Consider the following 11,457-nt stretch of genomic DNA (forward strand, 5'->3'; position numbering starts at 1 on the left):
CTTTGCATGGATACATTGGATGTCAAGACACGTGGAAAAAACGTACAAAACAAGAGATTGGAGACATCAAGATTTTGGACGAATTTTTTAAGAATTCTCAAATTTTCAGATAGGAGGTTCCAGATGAGGTCAAAAACTACATACTCAGATCTTCACCAAACATTGCAGGGATACATTGGATGTCAAGACACGTGGAAAAAACGTACAAAACAAGAGATTGGAGACATCAAGATTTTGGACGAATTTTTTAAGAATTTTCAAATTTTCAGATAGGAGGTTCCAGATGAGGTCAAAAACTACATACTCAGATCTTCACCAAACTTTGCAGGAATACTTTGCATGTCAAGACACGTGGAAAAAACGTACAAAACAAGAGATTGGGGTCATCAAGATTTTGCACGGATTTTTTAGGAATTTTCAAATTTTCAGATGGGAGGTTCCAGATAAGATCAAAAACTACATACTCAGATCTTCACCAAACTTTGCAGGGATACATTGGATGTCAAGACACGAGGAAAAAACGTACAAAACAAGAGATTGGAGACATCAAGATTTTGGACGAATTTTTTAAGAATTTTCAAATTTTCAGATAGGAGGTTCCATATAAGGTCAAAAACTACATACTCAGATCTTCACCAAACTTTGCATGGATACATTATGTGTCAAGACACGTGGAAAAAACGTACAAAACAAAAGATTGGAGACATCAAGATTTTGGTCGAATTTTTGAAGAATTTTCAAATTTTCTGATAGGAGGTCCCAGATAAGGTCAAAAACTACATACTCAGATCTCCACCAAACTTTGCAGGGATACATTGGATGTCAAGACACGTGGAAAAAACGTACAAAACAAGAGATTGGAGACATCAAGATTTTCGACGAATTTTTGAAGAATTTTCAAATTTTCAGATAGGAGGTTCAAGATAAGGTCAAAAACTACATACTCAGATCTTCACCAAACGTTGCAGGGATACTTTGCATGTCAAGACACGTGGAAAAAACGTACAAAACAAGAGATCGGAGACATCAAGATTTTCGACGAATTTTTGAAGAATTTTCAAATTTTCAGATAGGAGGTTCCAGATAAGGTCTAAAACTACATACTCAGATCTCCACCAAACATTGCAGGAATACATTGGATGTCAAGACACGTGGAAAAAAAGTACAAAACAAGAGATTGGAGACATCAAGATTTTCGACGAATTTTTGAAGAATTTTCAAATTTTCAGATGGGAGGTTCCAGATAAGGTCAAAAACTACATACTCAGATCTTCACCAAACATTGGAGGGATACATTGGATGTCAAGACACGTGGAAAAAACGTACAAAACAAGAGATTGGAGACATCAAGATTTTGGACGAATTTTTTAAGAATTTTCAAATTTTCAGATAGGAAATTCCAGATGAGGTCAAAAACTACATACTCAGATCTTCACCAAACTTTGCAGGAATACTTTGCATGTCAAGACACGTGGAAAAAACGTACAAAACAAGAGATCGGAGACATCAAGATTTTCGACGAATTTTTTAAGAATTTTCAAATTTTCAGATGGGAGGTTCCAGATAAGGTCAAAAACGACATACTCAGATCTTCACCAAACTTTGCAGGGATACATTGGATGTCAAGACACGTGGAAAAAACATACAAAACATAGGATTGGTGACATCAAGATTTTGGACGAATTTTTTAAGAATTTTCAAATTTTCAGATAGGAGGTTCCATATAAGGTCAAAAACTACATACTCAGATCTTCACCAAACTTTGCAGGGATACATTGGAGGTCGAGACACGTGGAAAAAAAGTACAAAACAAGAGATTGGGGTCATCAAGATTCTGGACGGATTTTTTAGGAATTTTCAAATTTTCAGATGGGAGGTTCCAGATAAGGTCAAAAACTACATACTCAGATCTTCACCAAACATTGCAGGGATACATTGGATGTCAAGACACGTGGAAAAAACGTACAAAACAAGAGATTGGAGACATCAAGATTTTGGACGAATTTTTTAAGAATTTTCAAATTTTCAGATAGGAGGTTCCAGATGAGGTCAAAAACTACATACTCAGATCTTCACCAAACTTTGCAGGAATACTTTGCATGTCAAGACACGTGGAAAAAACGTACAAAACAAGAGATCGGAGACATCAAGATTTTCGACGAATTTTTTAAGAATTTTCAAATTTTCAGATGGGAGGTTCCAGATAAGGTCAAAAACGACATACTCAGATCTCCACCAAACATTGCAGGAATACATTGGATGTCAAGACACGTGGAAAAAACGTACAAAACAAGAGATTGGAGACATCAAGATTTTCGACGAATTTTTGAAGAATTTTCAAATTTTCAGATAGGAGGTTCCAGATAAGGTCAAAAACTACATACTCAGATCTTCACCAAACGTTGCAGGGATACTTTGCATGTCAAGACACGTGGAAAAAACGTACAAAACAAAAGATTGGAGACATCAAGATTTTCGACGAATTTTTTAAGAATTTTCAAATTTTCAGATGGGAGGTTCCAGATAAGGTCAAAAACGACATACTCAGATCTTCACCAAACTTTGCATGGATACATTGGATGTCAAGACACGTGGAAAAAACGTACAAAACAAGAGATTGGAGACATCAAGATTTTGGACGAATTTTTTAAGAATTCTCAAATTTTCAGATAGGAGGTTCCAGATGAGGTCAAAAACTACATACTCAGATCTTCACCAAACTTTGTAGGGATACTTTGGATGTCAAGACACGTGGAAAAAACGTACAAAACAAGAGATTGGGGTCATCAAGATTTTGGACGAATTTTTTAAGAATTTTCAAATTTTCAGATGGGAGGTTCAATATAAGGTCAAAAACTACATACTCAGATCTTCACCAAACATTGCAGGGATACATTGGATGTCAAGACACGTGGAAAAAACGTACAAAACAAGAGATTGGAGACATCAAGATTTTGGACGAATTTTTTAAGAATTTTCAAATTTTCAGATAGGAGGTTCCAGATGAGGTCAAAAACTACATACTCAGATCTTCACCAAACTTTGCAGGAATACTTTGCATGTCAAGACACGTGGAAAAAACGTACAAAACAAGAGATTGGGGTCATCAAGATTTTGCACGGATTTTTTAGGAATTTTCAAATTTTCAGATGGGAGGTTCCAGATAAGGTCAAAAACTACATACTCAGATCTTCACCAAACTTTGCAGGGATACATTGGATGTCAAGACACGTGGAAAAAACGTACAAAACAAGAGATTGGAGACATCAAGATTTTGGACGAATTTTTTAAGAATTTTCAAATTTTCAGATAGGAGGTTCCATATAAGGTCAAAAACTACATACTCAGATCTTCACCAAACTTTGCATGGATACATTATGTGTCAAGACACGTGGAAAAAACGTACAAAACAAAAGATTGGAGACATCAAGATTTTGGTCGAATTTTTGAAGAATTTTCAAATTTTCTGATAGGAGGTCCCAGATAAGGTCAAAAACTACATACCGTAACGAACAGAGGACTTCGCTATTTTCATTCAGCTAAGAGACTTCAGTTAGACAGGTAATTATCCTACACCCAGCCATGATACAGGTTCAACGGTTCACAAAATCCAACGAGTTGCCATTGTCTTTTCAGTAGTTTAATTCCTTTGTGTAATTTGTACCTTTCGCATGCCAAGCAATAACTCGTCATGTCAATGACGAGTGGTCTCATCAAGAGGATGAATGATGAGTAGTTTACATCACCCCATCAGCTAACTGGTTAACCTGCTAGATACTTTTAAGATCCCACGAACTTTAAGGTTCGTTACGTGGTGGATTTGCTGGGGCTTCTCATGCATTTTTTCGGAAATGCGATGAGAAAAGAGTTTGTTAGCCAGTTTAAAAATTCAACCCCACCCCAACTTTCGTTACGTGGTGGAGATTTGCGGGTCTTTTCATTTTTTTTTCAGAAATGAAAAGAAATTTTAACTAGTTTAAATTAACCCCACCCCAAAGCTCGTTACGTGGTGGATTTGCTGGGGCTTCTCATGCATTTTTTCGGAAATGCGATGAGAAAAGAGTTTGTTAGCCAGTTTAAAAATTCAACCCCACCCCAACTTTCGTTACGTGGTGGATTTGCTAGGGCTTCTCATGCATTTTTTCGGAAATGCGATGAGAAAAGAGTTTGTAACCAGTTTAGAATTATTCCCCACCCCAAATTTTGATACGTAGTGGAGTGCTAGTTCATTACCCACCCCAAACATTTTGCTCATTTATTTAGTTTCGTTAGTATGTCCTTGCCATATTTTATTTTGAAAATACATAGGGCTTGAAGCTTTTTGCATTTATGGGGGGAGAAGAATTTATATATGCCATGATAGATGTTTAGTCTAACATGAGGATGAATTCGATTAAATTTATCGACTTCAAGTCTGGGTCGATAATCAGCGAAATGTAAGAATGCGGAGGAACTGCGCCCTAGCTCCGTCGCGGTTACCCGCGTCGGACTGGCGTTTTGGTATCAGGAGCGTCCGGCATTCCGCGTGGCGGAAGGTTCGATGTCGGATTTTAGGGAGGCCCATTTCATCAAAAAATGTGGCCAGCCCAGAGACGTCCGTGGACGATTCCTTATCAATCTGCTCCTGGTAGCTCTGTGGTTCACTCACAAACCCGGTACCATGGTTACGACAAATTCCCACCTGGGAAATTTTTACCATCCAGAATTTTAAATAAGGAATAAGGGAAAGGCATTTAGATTTGAAGATTTCTTGCATTGACAGTGATTTTAGAATTTTTTTTTACATAATCTTGAATACGAAAATTATTACAACGTTGGTTATGAGGATGCAGTAAGCTACAGTGAACAGTAAACGATTTTACCCTTAACATTTTAATTAATTAACAACGTGGATTAAAAGTGGATTTTAAAGTTATTTATGAATGAGGAAAATAAATTAGTGCCACGGAGTTAGAGTCAATCGGCACTATAGTGCATCTTAACGAGTTATGGCACAGAGTAAGCTTGTTTGAGTCAATATATTGTTATTATTATTATTATTAATTGAATTTTTTTAAAAAAGTTTAATTTAAATTTGGTTTAAAACTGACCGTAACTTGTAAAGGATTTAGAATGCTTGAACTATGACTGCTAAGATTTTTGCAACGAGGATATTACATTTTATATACATATATAGTTTTGGGAACGAATAAGGCCCCGAGGACCACTCATTTATATTCTTAATGACTGTAGTCTCCTAGCACCTCATGAAGGGAGCTTAGATTAAGGAGATAGTCAAGTTTATACGAGATAGTCACTTGCCTTACGTTACCTTAACTTACGCATACATTGCCTGAAAATTTTCAATTCATGTTAATATGTAAAGAAACGAAACGCTAATTATATTCCTCGACACGCATGTACAATGTTCGTACCGTGATTTAGGGTATAAACCGCCCGATTAATTAAAAGTTCTAGTTGAGAAGTAATAGATGTATAATTAGGCTGCAGTGACGAGAGATGTCCGTTCACAGGTAAGCAGTAGTGACGAGAATGAATCCGTACACAGATATACATATACTTATATGCTTTAAGCAAAGTTAGGCACAGCCAACTTATTTTGAATAACTAGAAGAGAATTAGGAGAGCATCACATGGCGTGGACGTTTCTCACATATTAACGAGATTTTATTGTTAGTTTATATTTATATTTTTTTTTTCCTGTCCGAAACATTGTTTCGTTTGACAGTTGAATATTTATCCTTAGCACGTTGTAGCTTCGAACGTTAAAAACTTTAAAATGCAGATTGTTTTAAAATCTAAAATATAAATATTGCAAGTTTGCTCCAAGTTACGGCATTTATTAAAGTGAAACAGGTCTAATATTTTAAATCCACTCGCGTGACATAATAATAATTTATAATAAAATAGCACTAATAATATTAACAATTAAAAGCAGACTTATTATTTAATAATGTGCTTTAGGCACAAAAGTTTTTTGCAGTATGTAATAATACTAGCTCAGCGAATACATCACTGGAATTTTATAGTTACTCTTCAGAAGAAGGTATATGATTATATTAGCAAAGTTTATTTTAAGCGCCAGTTATGAGAATATTTATATTATATGAATATGTAGACGTCGACGTCAAGATTTATTGCGCTCCAGTTACAAGTATTTTCCTTCGGATATTGGATTGCAACCGATAATCCTGGAAATCCATTCTGCCATCGCAGAATGATTATGATTAAACCACAACGGTTTTAGTTTAAAGCTTTGCCACAATAATATGCTAAGCATATTTTAGAATGAGTAGAGAGAATTAAAGATTCTTCAAGTTTTAGTGATGTTAGTATTTTAATGCATTTAAAGATCGCATAAATAATAGTTATTATTTTATTTCAGGTAGTCAGGAGTAAATCAGTCTCAATTTTTTTCCTTACCTTGTACCTCAGTACGGTTCGATTGATTTCAAAGAATTTAAACGTAAAGTTAACACCTGAAATTAAATAGTTTGCAGTAAAATTTAAAATAAGATAAGTTAAACAGTGCTAATAAATTTAGAGAATAAATAAATAAATACATTACGCAGATAAATTGAGCCTAGAGTCAGAAATAATTAAAAGTTGAGTTAAACTATCTACTAATTAAACTAGGCAGGCTTAAAGTACGTGTTAGCCTTGAAGAACTGTTTGTTTTGATTGCCTAAGCAACATGAAAATCATTGCGATTTTAGTTATTTTAAACGGATTATTTCCACACTTAAAAGCTTCTAATTTTATTTATCTGTTGAACAAGTCCTTTGACTATCCTTATAATATAATTACAATTTTATTATTAACAACATTTATTATTAGTATTTTTATAGTTTTCATAATCTGTTATTTTCAATGTCACCGCAAGAAATCTATTACTTATGACCATGAGTGTACCAATGAATTACCGTTAAGCCAACTTAATGATTCACCGCCCATTGATCAGATTTACGACGATGTTGTACCGATTGTTGAAGTAGTACCATTGAAAACAATAAATCCGCCGCTGCCGCCTCCACTCCCTCAGTCCATTATTATTCAACCTAGGGTACAAGAAGAAGTTCAAGATGCATCCAGAAATAGTTTAGTCACTAAAGACGACAGTATAGATTTGCCGAAGAATATGTTATCCGTTAAAGATAGAGTTCAGACATTTGCCGTAAGCAAGGATCCTAATTTTGTTCCAAACAGTCGCAAAATGGAAAGTGAATTGCCTATTTCACACTGTGTTCAGCCAGTTGTACAAATTAAAGAGTTATTTGCGAATCAGTCACCAGTAAAAGTCGAGAAAGTTTCAAGTGTTACTTTAAAAGCAGAAAGTAAGCCAAATTTTCAGGTTCCCGAACCTGTTGTTTCGTTTACAGACCACATTTTCTACGACTTCATGTTCACCTAGAATTTTATATTAATTACGATTCAAATTTTAAGTATTATTCATTTTTTTTTACGTTTGATTGTACCTTATGCAAGGTTTATTAGTCATTTAGTTTGCTAACAGCTTCCCAACTGTTGTTATTTTACGAGCACGGAAGTGTTCTAGTAACACGCTGTCGTAAGCGCAACGAAGTTTTTTTTTTTCATTCAATTTATTACGTCATTTCAAGTCCTTGACTTTATTTCGTACTCCCGCAGCGCTTACTACACTTTGTTCGTAGTAAGTTAAAGTTTTGTAAACAGTTACGCGTCATTTAATGTATCAGCGAACCATCGCCTTGCATTTTCTCTCTCCGTTCCTTTGCTTGCTGCTCGAAGAAGCGACCTTTACCCCTCCACCTCCCGAACGGAACCCGAACTTCCCCGAAGTCGCCGATCACGGCAGCGAACTTGCCAGAGCTTTCGTTGTCGCCATAGAGAAATTTTCAGTTGCGTCCAGCGACTACAAATGCAACTTTGCACAATTTAGAATGTCTGGTATCAGCGAATTCCTTTCTCCGCACTGAAGCTCTCCCGAGTACTTTGAGCACGTTAGAAGTCAGAAAACACTTACCATAGGCTTTGCTTTTTTTTTTTCGCATTAGTGGCGGTCGTCCATTAAAATTTTAGGGAATCAGTTTAGTTACGCATATAGCCATCAGAAGTTGATTTTCACGATAGAACTTCATGTAAACTATGTTAGGGATAATTTTTGCTACATAAATAATTTTTGCCATAAAACGTCGCATTTATGCACTTCAGACTAATCACGACCAATAATTTTCCAAAGGAACAACAAGACGAATTTTTTTTTTTGCGTTTTCTCGCAAAATTTTCCCGTTTTTCATAAGAGATATTTATAGTAAGTAAGTTTTTTGGGAAATCGACGTACATTTGGTTTAAATCAGGATAAAGTCAAACGAAATTTTGATAAAATCAGGGAAATTTCTACAAAAGGGCAATTTTAGCACTTTATGCACTTAGAGTAATCAAGATTATTAGCAACATGCCAGGCTAAGCCTCGGTGATTGGCACAGGCATGTGCAGCAAAAGTCGCCACGGCATCGTTAGCCTTTCCAAATTTAAACAGAGTGGTTTACCACAAATGTTATAACTTGAGAATTTATTATTATTATTAATATTTATTATTAGGAAATTTAGCTCACTTACCCAATTTGCACCTTATTCGACAATGCAGCAATAAATTCATTACTTCTTACTGATTAACTTCATGTTAATGTTAGTACAGTAGGTAATAATTATTAATTTCTATTTATATTTTAATATATTGCACAACTATTCTCTATCTATTTTGTTTAAACATACCTAAGGGATTGACACACCATTCTTATATGGGTCAAGTATACCTTTCCGCGGCGGGTCTGTTTCCACGACCAAGTGATTTGAGGTATACGGCGGACTCAAGAAGTTTTGAGTGGTTAAATTTCTTTTGTTTAAAGGAAATTTGAAATTGAGAAAGTTTTTATTATTTTTATTGTGTTTCAAATTTGAATTTCACTTTTTTAATTCCCTGATGCTATATTTTGTTACCACCTGGAGTTTCAACGAAACTCAGAAGTAGCATTTACTGAAATTTTGTCTTACATTGCATATTTATGAACCACGGCAAATTGCACCGGCCTAACGTTTATTAGGAGGCCATTAGAGGCTTGTCAAAGCAACCTCTTAATGATACTAACAGCTTGCTTTGCGCAACACAAATTTTATATATTTATTTTAAGGGTTCACACCTTAATAATTTTTTTTAGAATTTCAACAGAATCTAGAACACGCTTGCAACACTTACCTTTGTTTATTAATTTTACATTTTGTAGTTTTGAAGTGAAATCTATTACTGACAATAAATTATTTCAGTTTATCAGAACACGCAATGGTATTTTAATATCAGGTTCAGGTCAATTTATTGTGATTCAGAATTTGAATAATAATTTGAACACGCACAGATCAGTTCAGCTTAACGAAGGCCAATCTTTATTTTTTAATTATCAGGATTTTTCGCAAATTATTGTGGATCAACAAATTTTACACACAAGAATTTTAGCTTTCGAACAAGTCAAAATGCAGGAAATTGAGTTACTACCTAATATTCCCAAGAATTTATCTGATTTCACTATTCCCCAATGGACTCCGCTTGAACTTGCTTTAAAGCAACTTAATCAATCAATTAGTAAGAACATTTCATTTAAAGAATTAGTTTTAAACCCATTGCCCATGTCCATATTAGTTTTTGTTATTTGGAATGTGTTATTAACCGCAACCCTAGGATATTATTTTTATAAGCATCATCAGCTTGCGAAACAGATTAATTCAGAGCAGCGCAGTAATAATTAATAGGTTAAGGCAACACATTAATCATGGACATTAATATTTTAATTACGGTTGGATATTTTATTTAAATTTTTTCTTATTTATTTTCAAAGAGTTATGGCAATTATTTTATCAATTTATTTTAATCATATTTTATTTTTGATGAGACAATTTAATTTAATTTTAAAAGAAAAGGCAGTGGAAATTAGTTGGTTTTGTGTACATGCATACTTGAATTATATATACCCATCCTATTGCAATTTCCTTTCTTTGTCATAATTTTCCCTTTATTCAACCTAACCTGTCTATACGGAGCACCATGGACAAGCAATGCCTACACCATCCATGGGCATTTTTTATGACGGACATCCGCAGGCAGTCTACTATTACCAGGCAGAAAGACTGAGTATCATTCTACGAGGGAGACATGCAGATATTTTAAGTACTATTTCAAGAAGAGACTCGTCACCACCAATTTGAGGGAGACATGCAGACATTTTTACTTATTACTGCATGGAGACTACCTTTTACATGAAGGATGTACAACCATACATTTCCCAATATAGCGGACTACACATTATCAACAACACCTAGTGATGGAGCTAAATAAAATTCCCCTCCACACTGTTTGCAGTTAAAACAACAACTTTTCCCCATCTCCGAAGTTTTACGGGTAATTTACTACATTTTTACATTGCCCCAATGCAGTCAAGACGACAAGCAATCCAGAAAGAAGAAGAAGCATAGAAAACATACATTCTACAACCAGCAGTTCTGGTCACAAACAATAATTTCAGAATTGTGCTACAGTGTTTCTACACATACACATGTGAGCTCCTATCATGTGTATCTATTTGGTCATTTAACATGCATTATGGGAAACAGTACTTTTCCATAGTCCTTATATACATTTTCAGTTTTGTGTCATGCATAAGAACTAGTTTTATATGCATTTAAGTTTACATTACACTGCAAGGAAGCTACAAGCATCAGTGATGTCAATTGACCAGTGCATCAGTTAGTGCATATTTTGGTTTTAAGAAGAAGCTTTTTATAATGGATATCCAATTGCACATGCAAGCTATAACAAGCATAGCTACAGTACTTTCAAATATTGCAGACAGTATGCTTTAGTTTTATGCAAATGTTTTTTCCAAATAGTTAATTGTGTTTCACCAATATGGTACATAATTAAAAATACAATTGCACATTGAACATTTTCTGATATTTTCAATCAGAGTAGACAGTTGATAAAATACTGCAAGATTATTTTTTTTATGTGTGTGCAGACATACAAAGGTATTCACCAAGCCATATATATGTATACAGTGTACAGATTAACGTAGAAAAGAAAATGGAACGCTATAATTAAGTTTTACCAGCGACAGTTTTCAGTGTAACTCACTATATGCATTTGAATATTGTATAATAATACATTGGAATGTGCAACACAGCCATGCAAGTTCATATATTCAACGATTTTAGGAGTGCAGTGCTACATAGTTCGTAAAACATACGCACTTTGATATGATCAGGTTTTCACACGAACAAAACAGTGAGATGTGACAATGTTTTACATGCTTACTTACGTGTACTTACTTGTGCACCTTTTTTAAGGTTTTTTTTTTTTATGTGTTTGAAGAGTCTATATCAAGTGGAATATAAACAACATTGTGAATTCCGTTCCATCTTGCACGACGC

The sequence above is a fragment of the Lepisma saccharinum genome, unplaced genomic scaffold (assembly GCF_977018435.1).
Source record: "Lepisma saccharinum unplaced genomic scaffold, izLepSacc3.1 HAP1_SCAFFOLD_252, whole genome shotgun sequence".
NCBI lineage: Eukaryota > Metazoa > Arthropoda > Insecta > Zygentoma > Lepismatidae > Lepisma > Lepisma saccharinum.